The sequence below is a fragment of the Struthio camelus genome, chromosome 1, assembly GCF_040807025.1.
Source record: "Struthio camelus isolate bStrCam1 chromosome 1, bStrCam1.hap1, whole genome shotgun sequence".
In the NCBI taxonomy this organism is placed as follows: Eukaryota; Metazoa; Chordata; class Aves; order Struthioniformes; family Struthionidae; genus Struthio; species Struthio camelus.
This window is the reverse complement of record NC_090942.1, coordinates 8220111-8241018: the sequence shown is the minus strand read 5'-3', so window position 1 is coordinate 8241018 and position 20908 is coordinate 8220111. Positions and strand designations below refer to the sequence as shown.

The following is a 20908-nucleotide window of genomic DNA, read 5'->3' as shown; positions in this document are numbered from 1 at the left end:
CGGTGATTATAAATCAGAGTAAGACCTGCATACCAATAGGGTATTGGGATGCATTGGGAGCTTTTCCATTCTTAATTATTTCAGAATGACAATAGCAATAGCATTTTATTAATGAGGAAGATGTTTTCACCATTCAGGTCTTGTCAGGCTTGTCCAGACGCTTTGCTCCCAGGTCTGGGTGCTCCCTCTGGGTTCCCAGCAGCGGCTGTAGCCCCTGCCTCCACGGGTCCCGGGCTCTGCGTTAGCTGAGCATTGCCTAAACTCGGGCTTTTCGCCTATGCTTGGGTTACGTTTCTGAGTAAATGTGACTCGTTCTTTGGGCTGAGAGCAGTGATGCTGGTAGGACACAACACCTCCTTTGTGCCTGTGTCCTGCTGGTCTGCTGGAGGAGCCTCAGCAAGAACAGCAGCCCCCTCCCCCCCACCCCAGCGCTCCCATTAATTTATTAGACTTGTAATTATATGAGTTGCTGGACTACTTTGGGCTGCAGAGCGTGCATGGTGCCTTACAGCTGTAGTAAGTTGTCTGCAGCCGTTCCAGTGCTGTAAAAAAGGCGCTTACACTGTAAACTCAACAAACACACAACAGCCTTGGCACTGAGCTCAGCCAGCGTGTCATGTCACGAGCGACACAGAACTTGCTGTCGGCCCTCATTAGCCACTTGCCCTTTCGACTGATGTCAGTACTGTTGTTTTTGTAGGATCAAGGCTATAGAAAACATTTTTCATGTTTTCTACCCATCCTTGTCCTCCAATATTTGTTTCCATGCTTTTGCTCCATTCTTCCCCCTGTGACAGGAAAAATTGCTGCCTTTTTTCTCCAGGCTCCTCTTCACAAAGAAAATCTCTGAGAAGGGACCACCCAGGTCAGCTTTTCTGTCTGTGTTTTAACCGCAAATTTTGGATAAAAAGCATTAATTAACATTTTTTTTCCCTCCTATAGAGGAGTTGCTCCTGTCACCTTTTAAATTTCAGCTTTGTCCATTTCCTTCTCATTTGCTTCCCATTAATTTTGATCCTCTCTTCCCTTGAAACTGGCGGCTGAACTTTTTGAACCCACCAAGCACACCAGTCCCTCCTGAAATAAGGACCAGGGAAACTACATGAAAATTGATTGCTGGGATTATAAAATAGGGATTTACCAAAAGGCGTACTCTAGCAGAGGGTCTTCCATATGCAGCTATTCTTCATTGTGTAGTTAAAAATTTAAACCTAAGTGTCAGACTACTCCCTTGACTCTAACAAGCAAAGCACGCTCCGTTTTTAAGAGTGCTAAGGCTCTGAAATAGTAAGACTGCCTTCAAATAACGAGATTTTATAGAAAGAGGAGAGTTGGGCTTTCTTTTCTTTCACCTTCTGGAAACAGTCCAGAAAAACAAATTTTCAGAAAAAAGTCGTCTGTCGTGAGATTTGGCAACCCCGAGTTTTCAGATCGTAAGGTCGCTGTCACTGAGGAAAAAGAAAGCCATCTCAGGAGTGAGGAGGAGGGAATCAAGCGTTTGTACGGAAACCAGGGGACTGAAAAATTAACATTTCTCCAGATTAGAAGCCTGAACCGCACTGGTGAAATAACATCACTGCTCCTCTGAAATGTCACAGCGGGGCCGGTCCAAACCCCCCGGCTTGCGTGACCCCACCAGCCACCGCAGCCCCCTCTGCCCATGCGCCAGGCGGACTGGTGTACCCCACCTGCCCGACTCCACCACAAGGCTGCAGGACTGGAGTCATCTCAGCCCCAGCGGGACGTCAGTGGTGACGTGCTCTCCATCTACAGCAAATGCTCCGAGCAATTTGTGGATAAGGCATGGAGAAGTCTTTTATCACCAGTTTCCTTGGCTGCACCTTGAACGTACAAGGGATAATGTATATATGCAGTTGATTCTTGGCAGAAGTTTGCACCTATTTTGGAAGTGCAGTGTAGTCGTATCTTGCAGCTATATAGTGCTACTCCAAACATCAGGGACCACGGTGCACTTGGGTTTCATTTCTTTGCTTTCTCCCATGCAGCCTGCCATGAGAACTGCTGTGAAAACACTTGTTTTGCCTAAAAACATCCATTTGACCAAGAATGTTTGCATTTTAGCCTGTTCAATTGCTTTAATAACAACCCCTCCTACACAGTTAATCTGCAAATGTTTTAAATGCACTCAAAATCTTATCAACAAACATTGCAGTCATCGTAATGACATATGCAAAGCCAAAAAGTTCTGCAAAGTCAAAAGCTGAACATATTTGATTTCTTGTATAGCTTGAGTTTAATTAATTGCTGTGTATCTTATGTGTCTAGTGGAATATGCTGCCATAGCTAATCTGAATATAATTTCTCCTTTTTGTAAAATAATAATTAAAAAAAAAAAAGCAGAAGGAATCATTGTAAAATTATCAGCCTGGCAAGTATTGACTTACGAGTTACGAGTAAAGTACATACTCACCTCTCAGAGTTTAATGAGTTACATTTCACAGTCCTCCCAGCAGACAGGGAACGTGTTATGACCAGGCTCATGCTGTGGATGAGGCCAGTGAGACAGTGCAAGGCAAAAAGGCACGGCACTGAGGAACGAGTGGGAGAGACCTGACCTCAGAGATCTTCCATCCCCACACAAACCCACCCTTCCCCATCTGAAAAACAGGCACCTTTTTGCCGCAGCCCGAAGATTGCAACAACACCACAGAGCTGCAGAAATTACCATTATAGCGTCTACCAGGTGGTGTTTTCACACAGGGACATGAGGGGTTGAGCAGCCTTCAGAGCCAAATCACGTCCTGCTCCCCACTCCTTGCCTTCTAATACCAGAGTTCAGCGGTTTGAGACCTCACTCGGGAGGTTGGAAGTTGAATTTCTTGACTCTTTTCTGCATGGGAAGTACCACTGCCATTTATCCTACCACCTAGCCTGTCTCTTACCTTCCAATATGGCTGCCTTGCATCAGGGAAGGGCAGCTGGCTTTTGATCCCACCAACGGAAGCTACTCCACATTGCATTAAAGTATTTAAGACTCCTTAGGGAAGGAGATGGAGGAAGGCAGAAGGTGTGGATGCAGTCCTCCAGCCCAGGCTCCAGGAGCGCTCTCTGGGGCAGCGTTAATGCCCACAGCTTTGAGGACACCATGGGGTTGCAGCCCCACGGCGAGGCCTGTTACAGCCGTTAGGTGAAAGACGTAACGAGTCCTCAAAGTAGGCACTGAAACCCAAGACTCTCCTATCCCAAATAACAGCCAAAAGCTAGAAAAAGCTGCTAAGTGCCATCAATGAGCCACTTCTGAGGTCTCATGCCTTTTAGGGGGGCTGACCCCTGCATCTCCACGCCTTGTGCAAACATGGCTAGACTTCACAGAGACATTATTACACGGAGAAACTCGTGCAAACCATGGGGTGCTCAGAAACCAGGCCGCTACGTACTAACGTACTGGAGGGCACAACCTTCATAGACTGAATTAATGAAGAACTTCAGTTTCCATAGCCGAGGGTTAATAGTCTTGTGGCGACCCCCCTGGACTGGGTATCAGGAGACCCGATATAATTCCTGGTGTGCTTCAGTAATGAAAAGAGAATTGTATTAAGACAAGCAATAGAGCCCCTGCTCCCAGAGATGTTAGATATGCAGCAATTAGACTCAAGTTAAACAATAAATCAAGAAACAATGAGCCTTTGGCTCTAGCGGAGCACCATTATGACTATTGCTGTTTATTTAGAAGATTCTGAGCCCATTTTAAATGTTTTCATATTAAAAGTAATTTGGGTGGTATTAAAGCAATTGACTGGGCCTAAATGCAAACATTATTGGTCAGATAAATATTTTCTGGTAAATAAGTTCCATTTTTTGCACTTTTATGACAAGAGGGTTTACTTGCTCTGAGATTTATTTACTGTTTGCTTCCTCTACTTGCAAGGATTGCCTCATAAAGCTTAAAAAAAACAAAGCAAACCAAAGTGTAAAGTAGAAATTGCAGATCAAGCTGTCAGAAATGGAGCAGACTTTGTTAATCACTGATTCATTAACTGGGGGAAGAAGAGCGGTCTTGAGTTAGCACAAAGGCTTCAGTGTTGCAAGGCTTGAGATTTATTCCCTGATCTGTCCCTCCAATTTGGTATAGGATCTTACTCAGGTAAACTGAGCTCTCTATGACTCCATTTTCCCATCTGCTCCACTTAGGCAATGATCTTGCTTCACTGAGATAGTGAAAACTATCAATAAGAAGACCATGTAAACTTAAAAACCACACCTGGGTATGAAATTAGGCTACCTGCTACTAACACCAACAAGAGCTTTGGCTATAATAACTATTTCCTACTACAGTCTGGAGATTTCCCTGGTTTTGTCTGTGAGTAAGCAACAGAGGAGCAAAACACATTTTAAGAAATAGAAAGGATGAGCGCAAAGTAATGGAAACTGGCAAGCAAGCATACAGCTTTTTTTTTTTTCAATGGGTAAGATTGTACTTTGACTGAGTCATTTTAACATTGGTCCCTTTTTTGAGTATGGCTGCCGGAAAATATTTTCACGTAGGAAAAGGGAACTGCTGAAATTATTTTGTTTCGGAGTGTTTGAAGTTCTTGTAAGCCTTTTTTTATGTTGCAGTGATGTACTGAAAGCATTGTCAAACTGGCTTTTGTGTTTTTTTAAATCTATTTACTGAAAGTTGTCAATAATAATTTCAGTACCATTTTGGAATGTTCTCAGGATTTTCTGCAAAATGTGGCCCAAAAGATAGATTTTGTGTGTGCAAATACACCTTTTGAAACATAAAGCTTTTCCTGGCAGTGTAAATTTGGAGATCCTCAGTAGAAGGCAGTGTACAACTACAAAAATATTCTTCGTATTTGACATCGTGCGAAATACAAATGGTACTTCAGTACAGAGAAGTGTGAAATAAGAAGAAAATAAGAGTTTGCTTTCTTCTTTTTCTGTACAGGAGAAAGCACCTCACTATGTAGATCCCTCCAGGACTGACACGTAGACTTTACTTTATGGGAAGAACCTTTCTGGGCTCAGAGCACTGAGCTGATTCATTTTATTTCCTTCATAATTACTTGTGCTGCCTTTTATCATCTGAGAAGGCTCCTGGGCTTACACCAGAGCGGGTTAAAAGCAGCATCAGAGGAAGGGAAAACTTCTTCACAGGGGTGAGGGGGGATATCAGTTTTCTTCAGCCTTATTCTCAGGTTCTTGCCGTTTACTCGTTATTCTGTATTTCTTTACCATCGGTGATGTTGGTTGGTAAGGCATCCCACTTACCTTTGCAGGAAAGAGATTTCCTTTAGTTGCATTTTCCTTCTTTTTGTGTTGTGGCTTGCTGTTTCTGATGCTGCATAAGGGGTCTGAGAGCATCTCTCCAGGTCTTCTGCAACCTAACAGAGTCCTCAGCTAAGGAAATGGCTTTCTTCTGAACAGGGAGGTCTTTCGCCACGCCTCCACCACCAGTCTCCTCCGACAGCCCACGCTCTTCCCTTCCCCTTAGGGTAAGACCTCAGCCCAGTTTTGGGTGATGGAAGAGACATACACAAGACCAGCCTTTCCTGCAATATTCTGCTGTGGGCTTTTAGGCCATTTCTGGCTAAAAATGGCAGTATTCTGGGAATAGCAAGAATGGCCTGAGCCATGGCTTCGTTGCATACTCAGAGCTTCTTTATTCCCTTATGCACACTTCAGCTGTTTACTTTGTTTGGCCTCTTGGCTGCCAGGATTATCCAGAGCTAACTAGGGCACGGGTGACTTACACATGACACGGGTCCCTCTCCCTGCCAGCCCCAGGCCAGAGCCAGAGGCAGCAGGCAGGATTTGCTAGCCCACAGGTCGTAGTCCCAAGCTGCTGGAATTGGCTGGTCCTCGCCGTCCATCTTAGCTGCCTTGCAAAGACCATGAGTTATGGACAGCCCAGCTCAGCCTCATTTGCCTGTGCAACAGCTCAGCATCCTGCCGGCATGCACTTTCTTCGTCTAATGAATGGAAGATTTATTACACCAGCTCTTTGGGAACGTTGAGGTCTACTTTCTTCCCTCTTCAGCTCTCTGAGATCTTTTAAGTAGAGTCTGCGTGAAAATTAATCAGAGGCCCTGGAGGCCTATTTTGTCCAAAGCTAAATTCCTCCTTCTCCATTCCCCTCTCCTCCTTTTGTGCCCCAATTACTTAAGGGATTGCCCTGGAAACTAATGAAAGCATGGCATGGGAAATAACACCCGCGACTCATCTCAGAAGTGAAACATTTCTGTGGAAGGCTTAACTAGAAACATCTTGTGGTTCATGCAGCGAACTTGGAAACATTCCCAGTTTGGAATATACTGCATCGTGATACTTGGCATTTCATGTGCTCTCTCTCTTCAATTGTTTACAGGTCACCCTGTCCAGATCCAGTTACGCGAGTCAGGTCCTGCTCACGCTTGGTCTCATTTTACATTTCTGAATGAGATTCCTGTGGTTTCCACCTTATTTCCAAAGCTCTCAGCATTTAATAATCCCTAGAAGACAATTCATCCTGATCTGCTGCAGAACAAAAATGAGGTCATGGGGACTGGTTTGGTAGTGGTCTGTGAGATGCTAACAGTGGGTGGAAGGGGGTGAGAGTAGTTTGGTGACTGGGGTGAACTGACTGGGTTGCATCAGTCCACCTCCTACTTCCCAGCATGGGGGCACATTTGGTACATGGAGGATACAGGTTGTCTCAGCAGAACAGAGGTGAGGACGCTTGCACTCTAGTTGCACATATTGTGTTGCTTCTTTGGGTAACCTACATCAGACATCACTATCAGACAAGACCTTGCTGTACCATTAATTTCAGAGGAACTGCATGCATTAACCCAATGGCTAACGTGACATTTCTTTCTCTAGGGCTGGCTGCTGCTTGTCATAGTGAGAGTAAGTCAGCTGCATTGATTTACAGTGAGATTCGTGTGCCTAATGAATTATATTATCTCTCAAAATGGGATTCAGTTCCTAAGTCACCTAGGTCCACGTTGCTTTTTAAGTTTGGGATGTTTTTTTAATCTTCTGCTGCCACTCAAAAATTATCAGTTAGGAGTTGTGCAATCAGTGAGAGTTAGGCCCTCAAAAACCTCCCACAGGGAGTTAGGCAGTTAGATATCTTTAGCATATTTAAGTATATTTTGAAAGCATTTCCCTCACCTTCCATGGGTCTCAGATGCATCATACGGGGGAACAGCATTGAATTCTGTAAAGCACTGCACCACTTAAGAATGCAAATCGTTATGTAAGTGTGAATATTATTTCATGACACAACATCTCCTCCAAACCGTTAGTGCTAATTAATGCATTTCTGGGGTAGATAACATTCATTAAGATTTTCTGAAAACACTAGCGGTGTTCATGTAAAAGCTCACACATTTTGATGGCACCCCCAATCCCAGCACCACATTTCCTGTAAAGTATTTTGATACTTTAATCCTTGCTAACAAGAATGGAAGTGAATTGTCAACAGTATTTCTCCAGCACAAGGCCATTGCGTTTCTTCTTTGCTTTGTTATCAGGAACTAATAAAAAGGAATCAGTGTTGTTATTTTGGAGCCTAGGAATCTGGTTGCTAGAGGCTTCCCTCTGTGTATATTTAAATTAAATATTTGGGTTACTGTTCTCTTTTTGAGTCTTGCCATGATGCAAACCAGCTTGGAAGAGAAGCAGCTATCGCCTGCTTCTAATCACTGCAATGACAGCAGCTCTGCTGTGCCCAGACTAAATGTTTGTTACTCGGGCGTAATGTTTGGGTATTGACAACTCCAGAGACCTTGTGAAATTACAGAAGCTCCTTGAATAAAAGTACTCTTGCTACCACTGCTGAATTATAATTAGGACTTTTAGAGAGGAATGTGTATAAGGTGAATGTATTCTTCCTAAAAGGATGCTGCTGAGGAAATCTGAACTGTAGCCATGTGTGTTTGGGAGAGGAAGAAGGGGACAGCAAACTCAGGATGGCACAAAGCGTTCCCTCTGAACTGCAATGCAGCCGTCATCCTGCATGCTTAAACTAGGTCGTGAGGGCACTGGCAGTGTTTTAGGTGAGCCAGCAGTGAGCCCTGTGCACGCTGCAAGGGCTTTGGCGTCCTCCTTGGGCTAGTGGTCCCATTCATAGTGGCCTCGTGGCTACCGGTATCCAAGCAGCTGTCTCAAGCTGCCCCAGATCTGGTCACACCACTGCAGTTACAGAAAGGTAAAGGTACCCCATGGGGTTGTGCCCCTAGATTTATTAGCTTTATTTCCTACTCACCAAATGGCACTGAGTGCCATTTACTGCTTGCACATGTTTGCCCATCTGTGAAACGAGGCTGGCAGCACTCCCCGAACTCTGAAGAGTGCTGCAGGGTTCAGTTAACTGAGATAGCAGAGCTTCGCAATGGTTGCCACACAAGCAGAAACCGTTGTTACTCTACATCTGGGTGTCCATTTAACTTCCTTGACTGTTCCTGGCTCATTGATTTAGGCAAGAGAGGATGCATGAAGGCTGGAAAAGGGACACTGATCCCAAAAGCATGCTCTTCCCCATGAAGGCTTTGCTAGTGACAAGATTTTCTTCTTGAGGTCTGCATCTGTTCCAAGAGCTTCTGTTCCCCTCCATCTGTAAGGCCCCAAGTAAAAGGTCTGCAAATGCTGGTCTGTATCTCCACAGATCTCTCTTCCGTTCTGCAGCTCTAGGAGCTCTGGGTACTGCCCTGCTGTCAGGGAATTTTCCAGAGTTGGCTGGAGCGATTCTAGGAAAGAGACCTGCCATGAACCAAAGAAAAGATCAGGAGCAAGTTTTTTGTCCAGTTCTGGAAGAATCAGTTTCTCTGGTTGAGCTTTCATGATCAATCCAGGCAGGGACAATGCTCAGCTATCTTCCTATGTTATAAGAAACAGCCCCCATTTCTCAGTCCTGCCTTAGCTCCACCATGTACCCAGAGGATGTCATGTCCATACAGACCAGGAATTTATTTTTATCAGAAATGCTGCACCACGAAAGCGAGGTTTCAGGAAATGTGACAGAAATATCTCCCACCCTTGCATGAAGTTTTAAGCTTTTGTACTTTGTAGCTACTTTGTTGGCCATACTACTCTTTCTTTTGGGGGACTTTCCTGAACCCAGTCCTAGACGGGTAAGAATGGCCATTACGGCATTACAAGGGGTCTGAGATGCTTGAGGTGGCTCAAAGGTTTCAGAGGTGCTGAGCCATTGCACTTGGGGAACTAAGGGGCTCCACACCCATCTCTATCTTGGACTGCTTCCCTGACATGACACACAGCAGTTAATTGGTCTATAACTTAGGTCATTCCCTGTAAAATAAGCTAATAGTGCCAACCTACTTCCCAAAGATGTTGGAGGATAACACTAGGATCATACAGTGATGGCATCCTCTTTGGGCACCTCTGGTAGACAGTCCCACCATAACACTGGGAGGGAGCACGAGAAAGGATGCTTTCTTGTTGTCCCCAGACTGGTCCAAAACCCACATCTATTTGTCCAAGCTTTATGCAGGAAGGAGAGGCTGGACTGTTGCTGGGAGCTTGAGTTTAGAGACAAGTCTAATGAAGCTCCCCACACCTGCACTGAAAGTTGAAAGTTGCAATTCTGAGCAAGGTGAACTTTGCTTTCCAGCTTTTCTACTATACACAAAACAAATTACTTTCCAATTAGAGCCTTCCAATCTCTGCTGTTGTTTCTTTAACACAACCAGCAAGCTCTTGTATTGCCAGCTGAGCAATGCTGCACCACACCCTGGCTCTACTCTGGATATGGAGGCAGACCCTGGCAGGAAACGATAAATTACCTCAAAGGACATGTGTGGCATACAGAGATGGGTGGCGCAAATTGCCTTGGGGCTTTGCTAATTGCAGGATCTTCCTACTCAAGGGCAAAGCCCATTGCCTTGGCATATTCCTGTATTGCAACAAGCAGAGGCAGACACATGCATGGTGAGTGTACCTCTGAAGCAACTTTGCCTTCTGTTTTAGTGAAAGATAGCCTGGGAATGTGATTTTTAGTCACTGCAAAATCCTGGCCAGGGTTAAGGACCCAAGCTGAATCACCACTGGGCTTCAAACTGAAAATGTACCCAGACTTATTTCCTAGACTTACCTTTTACTACCACCACTAAAAGTGGCAGAACCTGCTTGGGATTTGTGTTGAACACAGCTGAAGGGGGACAGCAAAACAAACAGAATTTAGGAGGCAACTTTAGGTTTTACCGTTCCCTGAAATTATGGGTTTAAAACTCCAGGATGTTCTAAAGTTTGTGCTCTGTTGTTTAAAATACTAATTAAAAATGCCAGCTTGAATTACAAAGGGAACCATCCTGGTGGAGGCTCCTGCTGCTATGCAGGCAGATCAAAAGGGCTGGTGGCACGTGTAGCCGTATAAACGCCCCAGTCCACCCATTCTGGAGCAAATGTTCCAGAAGTTCATGTGCTGATAGTGCATAAGGGCACTAGTGTTTGTGCCTGCTTGCAAAACTGTGTCTGCTATATATCGAGGTGCAGTTTGCTTGCACCTTCCCCGTACAAGTCTTGGTGAGGTTCCCACTTGTGTGGGGTCACCACTGGCTCCTGGCCATACATGTGGGGCACCGCTCCCACGGGGACTGTTTTGCCCCTCCTGGGTCATTCAGCGACCTGATCTCCACCTGGATTAGATATGCCTAGAAAATGCCACCAGGCTGTAGCTCTGCCCTCGCCTGGTGGCATGGCCGTGGTCCCTCCGCTTTCGCTGGTGCGGAATTGGCTACCCGCTTAGTGGGTTGCCAAAGCCACGTCTCTCTCCACTGCCTCTTGCCACCGTGTCCTGACCTTGGGATCGCCTCCACAGCAGAGCTTGGCCATCTCAGTCACTTGCTCTTAGCCGCTCTCTGCTGTGGCCCTCAGCAACCAGAGGCCAGAGCTGTCTCTATATTTAGCTCCTTAACTAAAGCCAGCAGTGGCCTGGGGTGGGGAGAGATGGACAGGCAAGTCTGTCTGCAGCTGGGTACGCAGCACCATTTTATAATGTATATGCCCTTAAAGACAGGAGAGAGACCCATCCGGGTATTCTCTGAGGTTGGGTTTCAATCCCCTCACCTGAAAGCACGTTGCAAATGGTTGTTCCCCCTCGGGAGGAGAGCACAAGCTTTGCAATGTCACCCAGCGTGGACCAGGCAGAACCGCTGTCTTGGTGGTCAGTCTAACAGCCAACCAAACCCAGAAGTACCCCAGATGAAACAAAACCTCCGGCCCACTCCCCACCTCCATGCAACCTGGTCATCTTCCTACAGGGCAAAAAAAAAAAAAAATTCCTACTTCCCGTGTAGACCCCAGCTCCATCCTAGCTGTGAGCAGATTCAATGGCATAAAATAATTGCCAGCTAAAAAAAAGTGAAGAAAAGGGCTCATGTAGCTACACACCCCCAAGTAGACCTCCTGGCCAGCCTGCAGCAGAATGTGGCACAGTAGCAGCTGCTCAGTGGTTTTACCAAAGCAGGGTAACACCAGCCCTGAAAAAATATAATGACCGGGAGGTAAAGCAGCCCTGCAGCAAGTCAGGGATCGCACCATCGTGGCCTGGGTATTTCACGCTGTACTTGTTTAGACCAATGAACCTGTACATTTTGCTGACCTGGAGGCTCATACACATTGTCCTTTTTGACTGAGCTAATAATGTAATGTCAGTATCCTTGCACCAGTGCTACCACCAGTGCAGTCTATAAAGTGGCTTTATTCCTGTGTGGCATCCTCTACTGGTCTGGGCACCTTTGCACCAACACAAGCACCTTGGCCCTTGAGGGGTGGCTGCTGCACCCCTCTCTCTGCCCAGCTAAAGTCCTGCAAACCCAGGGCAATGGGGGAAAAAATGCCTGGAAAGGGCAGATGCTCCCACACACGCTCCCGGGCTGCAGCCTGCAGGGGCTGGTGCTGCCTCCCGCAGGGCCTTCGCTGCCCTCATCTTCCTCCCCACCCCGGGATGCTCGGCTGCCTCCCTGGGAGCCACGCTGGGGCACAGCCAGCCGGGAAGGCGGTGAGTGCTGAGCACATCCCTGCAGTTTCGCCCCTCTCCCGCTGGCCAGCGTTGTTATTCCGAGGTGTGCATGCGTGGGCTTAGGGTTGCGGCGGGGGGGGGGGGATGCCCCCCCATCCCTCCGTCCTTCCATCCCTCCATCCTCCTCCCAGAGGCAAGGGGGAGCCCAGATGTCGGCAGGCCGAGCCGGGTTCACGCGTTTCACATGACCCAGCGCCAACTGCCGCTCGCTGCCCTCCTCCCTCCTTCCTCCTCCTTCCTCCTCCTCCTCCTCCTCCTCCCTCTCCAGCTCCAGCCTCTCAGCTCCGCGGCGCGGTCCTGGCTGCACAGGAGCCGGGAGCCGGGGAAAGGGAGGAGAGGGAAGGAGGGCTGCGGCATCCCGGCTCGGCCGCCCGCCGGCGCGCGGGGCGAGCGGCGGTGGCCGGCGGCCCCCAGCAGCCCCCGGCCAAGGCCGGGGAGCGCCGCCGAGCCCCGGGCGGGAGGCTCATGCGGAGGGAGGCCAGGGAAGGGGCCGCTAGCCAGCGAACCCCCGCCGAGGCGGCTTGGGCCATGGATGCGGTGCGGTAGAGCCGAGGCCTGCGCCAGCCGGAGGTAGCGGGATGCTCTTTGGCGGCGTGCGGAGCTGAAGGGCTGCCGGAGCCGCCGAGGGACGGGAGAAGGTAACGGGGGTCTTTGTCTGCGGCGGGGCAGCCAGGCGGGCCGTGCGGGCCAGGGGCTCCCCTGAGCCCACCGGGGAAAAGCCAGCCGCAGTGTGCAAGTTGCTCCACGCCCCCCTCCCTCCATTTATCTCACGCCGAGAGAAATGCGGGCAGCCGCTTCCTCCCGCTTTGATTTTCTCGCCCGTTCAAAAAAACCTGGATGCAGCGGGCGAGCGAGGAGAGGAGCTGTTTTTTTGTCACTGGAGGGGAGGAGAGGGTGCCGGGGAGCAGGGCTGCCGGGGCGATTTACCCCCGATCTGGATGCCTGTCCCCACCGGCTGTAAGATGGACTGTTCCTTTCCTTTCCAAATGGCTGCAGCAAGTTTAATGCAGAGCTGGGGGGGCTTGGGGAAGCGTAAAGCCCCCGGGCTATTTTTCCTTCTGTTTACGCATCTTTTCCTAAATCAGGGCGGAAAAGTTGCTCCAGATGCAGGTCTAGGAAAGACAAATGAATAGCTCTGTTTCTGTGCCTGCGTGGGGGTGCAAGGCTGGCCCGCCTTGCAGGCACGCTTCGCGCAAGGAGCCGTTCTTGTCTGCATTGTTAGCTTGTTCGCTGCTGGGGAGGGCACGCAAAAAGTTGTTTCAAGCCTCGATGTAAAATTTCCAGGAGAGGCAATTGTTTCTAATAATAGCACTGGCAGCGGTTTAGCAATACACACGCAGACGCGCGAGTGATCTAGCAAATCTCCTCTCCCCGATGAGCTGGGTCGCGGAGAAAGCTGAACCGCCAGCTTTTCGGTTGGGGCTGGGATTTTAAACCGCCGTCCTGAACAAAACACCAGGGCAGATCAGTCTTTCTCGCGGGGAAGGGGGTGTGGTGCCTCTGCCAGCATGGTTGCACTTCACCGGCACCGCGGAGCTGGACTTTCCCGCGGCCTCGGGTCTCCAGCACTGCTCAGCCCAGTGCCACCTGGCTACTGGGTGCCCTCTCTGGACTCTTGCTCCCACCAGGTGGGTCCCCGTGGGATCCAACAAGTCTCTTGCCCCAGCTAGCAATGGTCATTGCTAGCTTGGGCATCTCTGCCATTTTCCCTGCCTGCATCTATCAAAGAGATCCTGACAGTGTTAAAACTCGCAGATTGATGCTCTTTCTCCTTGCGGCGATGGCAGAGGGCCCACAAGTGACATTGGAGTCATTTGGGGGTTTGTCCTTTGCAAAACGCTCCAGCTCTGTTTCTGTATGCATCTGCGCTAATTTTAAAATTGCAAAGGCTGCCGGGCCAAGGAAGTCTTTGAAGTTGGGTTTCGCGCGTCGCCCTTCAATGGGCTGCAGCACTGCGTCCTCTGCAAACAGGCAGCAGCTGCTGCTCAGCACCGTTTTCCCAGGTCCTCAGGTAGCAGGTGCCAGGTGGGCACTCTGCATGTGCTGCCCGAGGAAGAGTTGCTCATGGTGCCGTTTCTGCTGCTGATGGCACTGGGGGGGGGGGGGTGACCCACGTGGAGGATGTCGTGGTGGGAGTCATGGGCAGCTAAGCAGATTTTGCTTTTTTCATTTCGGAGGACCATGAATCAGTATAGGTCATCCCTTGTTCTGCAAGGAGCCCTTGTCGCTTCCCGCAGCCGAGATAAGTGCCTCAGTGGGGCGCAGGAGCCGGACTTCGGCAAATGTGAAATATAGCTTTGGTTTTTAGGCAAGTTTGTGGTTTGGGGAGTTGTTTTTAGGTGCCTGTGCTATAAAGTATGTGCTTCCTGCCATTGTTTGGGCACAAATGAAATAGTGAGCCACTCATAGCCCATTGGGGCCAACATACCCCCGTTTCTCCTGGTAAATGGTTTCTGGCGATCCTTTCTCTGTGTATCTGAATTGATTATTGCATGAAAGGTGCAAGTCAGCATCACCCATGGTCACAGCGCCGAGTCATTCAGGGCAGTACGGCAATGCAGCTTCACTTGCTGCAGAGAGGATCTTGCCCAGAAACCACCTGAAACTGTTCAGCAAAGAGCTTCAGTTGATGGGTTGCACGTTGTGAAAAGGGACGTAAGCCTGGGAAAGGCTTTCCAAGTCACAGAGTCTGGTCTCGTGCTGCCACAGGCAACTGCAATCATACAAATCCCCTTTGCTGCTCCTGTTGCTTACTGTTTGAGTAACAGCAGAAGGTCTGAACATGGCTTAACAGATAGCAAAGGCAAAGTAAAACTGGATGGAATGAGTGAGTAAGAGGGAAAAAAAGTTGTATCAGGCAGGATCTGAAAGGGGTCAGGGAGTCACTGAAGCCCTAGGGGCCAAATCTGGCAGGACTGTGAAGGAGGAGGAAGGGTCATGGATTATGAGAGACGCGAAACACACAAGGAAGGTATAAAAGGAGTGTGTCAGTTCAAGATGAACAAGATTTGGGGCTAGGGCTTGGCAGTGTTCCCTGAAGATGTGGTAAGGCACTGCCTGACCCACTCCTCACAAGCTAAGCAGAGGCTGGATCACTGGGATAAGCAAAGGCAGATGTACAGCCCCGCTCAGGCTTATTTCTTGGGGACCATCGGTATCATCAGGCTTCCACGTGAAACAACAGACACTCGAGCTGAGCAGCTCTCCTGTTTCTCTGAGCTGCACCCAAAATCTCCATCTAGTTGGAAGCCTCACAGAAATGCCCCATCTCTTGGGGAGCTGGTGGGAGGCAGTGCTCCGAGGTGAGCCATGAAAGCAAGTGAGAGCTCCAAACCCCAGTTTGCCCCAGCCTCTCCTAGGCAATATGGTTCCTTAAATCAGCAGTAGGTTACTTAACATGGCTTTGGGGACCACTGCAACTGATAACATCCCTTGATATTTCTTGTTACCCCAGACTTTCAATAACTTAACCCTCAACCCTCCTGTAAATCTCAGTCTCTCCCATTTCATACAAAGCCACAAATGATCTCCTGTGGCTGCACAAAGAGTTTGAGTCCCTGTCTTCTGCTCTGGAGATGAATCCCATTAAGGACCAAAAATGACTCTTAGTGGTTTTCTCTCTGATCGGATACTGAGGAAAGGCTCCAGTGGGGAGTTTGATCAGCTCTGAGTTGCTGGGAGCACTTTTAAGTTGATGAATGGCAAACACAAAGGATCTGATTCTGCCTCCCTCTTTTCCAAGTCACCTTTGCACTCCACCTACTCCTGGGTCAAAAGGAACCTGAAGGTTTATTCTTTGCCCACATCTGGCTCCAATAGGCTGCCTGTCAAAATAAGTACAAGAAGAGTATGTTGTACCTTCCCCTTCCCAGTGCATCCCAGCTCTGTGGTTGTGTTAAATCCCTCTGCAGCCCCCTGAATGGCACCAGATACTCTTACCCTGCTTGCTTCTCCATGGAGTGGGAGCTCAGCCTTAAAGCACAAAGGGGACCCTAGGAGTGGGATGGTCCAAATTCCAGTTCCGGCCACAATGATTTTCTTGCTTACAATTTCCTCTGGCTTTCTTTTCTATCAGATAGTACTTCCTTCTCCTCTTGTCCTGAGCTGTTGTGTGATGTTTCCACACGGTATTGAACAGTTGCTGTGTCCCACCCTAAAGAAAACATCAGCAGTGGGTACCAAAATGTCTTTTTCATCCTTTGTCTGCATGGGTGGGGTGTGATGTGACTCAGTTTAGCAATCCTCAGAAAAGTCCTTGAAGCCACAAAAAGGGAGAGGAGTTGTTCCTTTTTACTTAAATTCATTGGGAAAGAGCCTACTGAAAATCTTCTAGAAAGCTGCGAACCAAAGAGAGATTGACATTCAGTGTTTTGAACCATTTTGGCCTACAAAAGTCCTTTGTAAGCAGAGTTCCACATGTAATATGTAACATTTTGACAATGGCTGTGGGGCTTGCCAATCTTCAAGGCTTAGATTCTGTGTTTAGATTTTTTCTTCTTAGAAGTCTCCAGATCTCCCAATCAAAATAAATCCAATCTCGTATGGGTTTCCTGACCTTGGCTCGGCTTCTACCGTGGCTGCAGCCTTACCACACACACTGCAGTGCTGCTGGCATCCCGTCCCTCCGAGCTGAAATATTTCACACCAGCTCCCGCCAGGAACTGCTTTGCAGATAGCAGAGCGGCAATAGACCCGACCCCACTGCTTTCAGATCATGTTTATATAGCACAAGAGAGCTATGGAAACTGCCATACCAAGTGAGCAGCCCTAAAGTCCGCACAAAATCTCAAGGTGAAACTTTGCTCCTGTCCTAGAAAGAGGAATGCGGTTTGAGCTCTTTGCGTGTTTAAAAGTCTGTTTTGTCCTTGCTCTGTACAAATGGGAACTCTTCTAGATATCTTCAGTTAGGGTTTTGCAAAGGTGATCGTCATCACAATACACGGCTGCCATGCGTGTGCTTGTGTACTGCTGGAGAGCCTGCAAGCCATCATTTCCCAGTGAAATGTGCACTCAGGAAATGTGCACGGATGGATTAGGGGACTTGTAATCAGATGCAGGGCCTGCTTTGTGCACACTCACAAGCCACCGTGTTGAAGCCCACTGGAGAACAAACAAATTGGCAAGGCTCCTTCCACAGCCCCTTGCAGTGCTGAACTTCTTTGAAGAAAAGACCAGAGAAGTAGCAAAAAACACTATCTGAAGTGGCTCCCTGGAAAGCTTTGTAGCCTGGAGGAGATGGTGATACAGCCATCAAAGGTGCCACTTGGGCAAGAGTAGTGCTAGGTGCTGGGGAAGGAGACGCGTAACCCCACTAAGAGCACGAGGGAGAGCTGGTGGTGGTCAGTGTGCATGTGGGATGTGGTGAGCCTGGATTACCTCTCTGATGTTCAATACAGGATGCTTTCTGAAATGGTCTTTTAAGTGCCTATAGAGATTCTGTGGGGAATTTTAAAATGTAGTTACTAGATTCTGCCTCTCTTTCTCCATCCCCACTCGTGAGCATAGCCTATCACTGATGTGGCAGAAGGCTGTTCCAAAATGAGTTTTGCATCCTTGGGAATGGAGGGCTTCAGGAATGCCAAGGTATCAAACCCAGCTGCTGAGGTTGCAGGCATTGGGTCAGGTAGTTCCTTCTGCACTTCCCATCCTTGCTTCTACTACATCGATTCAGCACGGCATTAAAGAGCTGCTATGTTTTCCTCCAGGAGTGAGTCGCAGACTGTGTGACTTGGAAAGCCTTTCCCAGGTAGAACAGTTTATCCCAATTCCCTGTTTGCTGAGCTTATAGGCTGTCCATATTTGCTATTTTGTGAAGTACCTTGGGACAGAGAGGACAGAGTTTTAACTTTTGCCCCGTGTCCCTGGAGTCTTTCTGCTGTAACAAGCAAAGCACTTCCAGTACGGGCAATGCAAAAATCATGGCATTACTCAGAAGATGAATGGGAGTATAAAAATGCGGGCTGTGAGTCCAAGAGGTAGTTTCGCCTGCTTGACCCCACAGCGGGGCTAGTCTCCGCTCCGGTCCCTGCGCCACACCAGGCACACAGGTGTTCAGCACTGGTAGATATCGGGACATGGGGAAGGCAGGTATGACACCCGGCAGGGGTACTGTGTGCATGCAGACAGCACGCCTGTGAGAGATGTCCCTGTCTTGGAGTCGTAGCTCTGCCCCATCCCAACTTGGCTCTGCCCTGCGCTCCCTCAGCTCAGCATGGGGTTCGTTCCAGATCAAAATGAGAAGAAATGGTCAAGCCAGACTTTTGCAGCCAGGGCTTGCTTCTAAAAACACCTGCATCTCTGAGGATGAATCAGCTGCTTCTGATCTAAATATACCCTGCATATGGCCTTCTCCTTCCCGTGAAACCTCATCACGGGGATGGCAGCCACCCAACACCAACCCCATCAGTTGCTGTAGTTCATGCACAACTGCCAGCAGTTACCCAGCTGCAGGCTGGGCACCAGTCGAAGTCCTGGCTCTGGACATGAGATGTATGTCAAAGTTACTGATTAGCAATAACTGGAAACATCCCAGTGACATATTTTTGCACTGGAAGAATAACAGTTCTCACAGTGTTATTCAAGAAGAAAAAAAGTGTTTGCTTGTACAGGTCCAGGGAAGCATGCAGAAAAAGACAGAATCTAAGAAACATTTTAATTTTTGTCGTGTTTGGAGTGAGTTTTCCAAGTGTATTTTCTATTGTGTATCATATATAACGTTGCTTAATGCAATCTATTGACCTACTCAATTAAGAATATGTGAGTGATGCACAGCCCAAGCACTTGGCTCAATTGATCAAGGCGATCACAGCTCACACCTCTGCTTCTTAGTGATACAGCAGGTACAATAGACTCAATGAGCACTAAAAGGATACTTTGAGACTTAAATCTTAATTTGTTCTTTAAATATAATTCACATATACTACTGCTTAGACTGCCTTGGGTCACTTTGGTCATTTTCCTATGAACCTACATTGATTTTTTTTTCTCCAGCAAACTATGCTGGTTTCAGTAGCAAATAAATCATCCTGTTCTCCACTATAACTAAACCAAACCTCCTGCAAATGTTTTCCCAGAAGGCTTGGATCTTCTCATGTAATTACCACCCTGTCTGCATGCACAAAGGAGTGATATCTGGAACAGTTCATTGAAAATATGCCATGTTTGAAGTGTGAAAGTGTTCAAAAAATATATTTTTATGTGTACTTACAAGAAATTAAAAGTCAGACGTAGGAGAGAGTAATAGACATTCTAACATTTTGGGGAAAAATAAAAATAATTTATTACTATGTACTTTAGTGCCATGCGGGTCGTTATCGTGCTGATGACTCACAGTGCTAGCTGCAGTACATAGTAGGGAATGAACCAGAAGGTGATCAGAAGTCCCCACAGAGAGGCTGATGTAACTCCTACAAGGTTGCAAGTCCATTATGACTAAAGAGACCCTCGGCAGATAATTTAGATCCTTTTGCCTTAGACCACACTATGTCTTTTGCACATAGCAAGCAGAGTGAATATGAAGCTCTATCCAAGGGACATGAGACCTCTCCCAAATTGCAGTTTTGTTCAAAACACCGTTAGGCTCCAAAGCTGATGAAACACCTGTCCCAGGACTGTACTGCTTGTCCTTGTGCAAACATACAAGAGATTCTTCATCCTCCTTCCCTCTGAGCATCCCACTTTATTACTGCTGTGGATATTTATTTCCCTGGACCGCATTAGGGACCACATATACTGTGCAAACATGGAATGAAACAACAATCCTTGCCTTAAAGGGCTTAGGAGCTAGAAGCTAAGTTTTCTCTGGGGGAAAAAAAGTTACAAAATAAAGAATTCTTTATACGGCTTAGCTGGCCTGAGTTAGCTCAGGAGAAGTTCACATGCAAGGCAAGTTATCTTGGGATTTTACCTGGAAGTTTGCAGCAAAGGAGATTCAGCACACGGCACCTCAAGATGCCCCTCAGTGCCCGATGCAAACAGCTTGGCGTCCTCGCCGTGAGGAGTCGCGAGAGGCTAAGCAGCAGGTGGGCATGGGGCAGCAGCTCTCCCTGTTACCGGGGCATGCAGTCAGCTCCCGGCGGGAGCTGATCTATTGGCTCTACTAGGCGGCACAGGCGAGTGCCACGGAAGAGGATGGAAAGCCTCATTTGACTCATTTGCAACTCATCTGCGCAAAAGCCCTGGCCAAATGTGCTGCTGGGAACAGCCCTGAGCAGCTGGGCCACCCCGATCGAATCGTTATTTATTTATTAGTTTTTCCACGCATGGCACTTCCCCATTGCTAGGTACGGACAGCACATGGCAAATGCAGACGGGCTGTAGGAGCAACGTGCGCTTCCTGGGTGAAAAAGGTGCTGGGAGCTGCAGGATCCCACTTTGAAGCAAGGTTTTAAGAGCTCCAGCACGTTCTTAACCCGAAAAGTTGGACTGAAGCTGTTGTCTACGTTCAGCCACCTGCCTAACTGACTGGCTGAGTCAAGGTTTATCAAGATAGGAGCCGCACAGTTTTCTCAAGTGCAAATCTGTAAGACTTAGATCTGTGGCCAGTGAATCTTGTAGAGTAGAAAAATGCGTCATATTGAAAACTGCGTCACCTCCTTGGGGTCAGTCTCAGCTCAAGAGCGCACAGGATGCTATGACCAAATGTCTTAAAGCTGCTAGACTCTCTCCACTCCTGCTTTACAACTAGGGGCTGATACTGCTTGGAAACAGGTATGTTTTTAAATTAGCAACTCTTTTTTCTAGCCAAGAAAGGGAATGTAAAGAGTTATGTAGGAGAAACAGTCAAATGTATCAAGAATCAAATGTATTCATTGGGAATGCCCTCTTCTTCTGAGTCAACTTCAAAAGGAAGAAAGGGTGCAAGATGTTCTGGTTTCCTTTGTATTTGAAAAGATTTAGATCTGTATTATTTTTAAGAAA

General features: G+C 47.9%; 1 protein-coding gene across 8 annotated transcripts in view; it reads left to right on the top strand.

Moving 5' to 3' along the window:
* Positions 1-20908, top strand: part of FRMD4A (FERM domain containing 4A) — a 392727-nt gene that overhangs the window by 224099 nt on the left and 147720 nt on the right. The window contains exon 1 of one of the 8 annotated variants that reach the window (XM_068915959.1): positions 12452-12627. The exons of the other annotated variants lie outside the window; for them this stretch is intronic. The gene's annotated coding sequence lies outside the window, so the exon portion shown is untranslated. Of the gene's footprint in view, positions 1-12451; positions 12628-20908 lie in introns of those variants that run through there. 8 annotated transcript variants of the gene reach the window in all.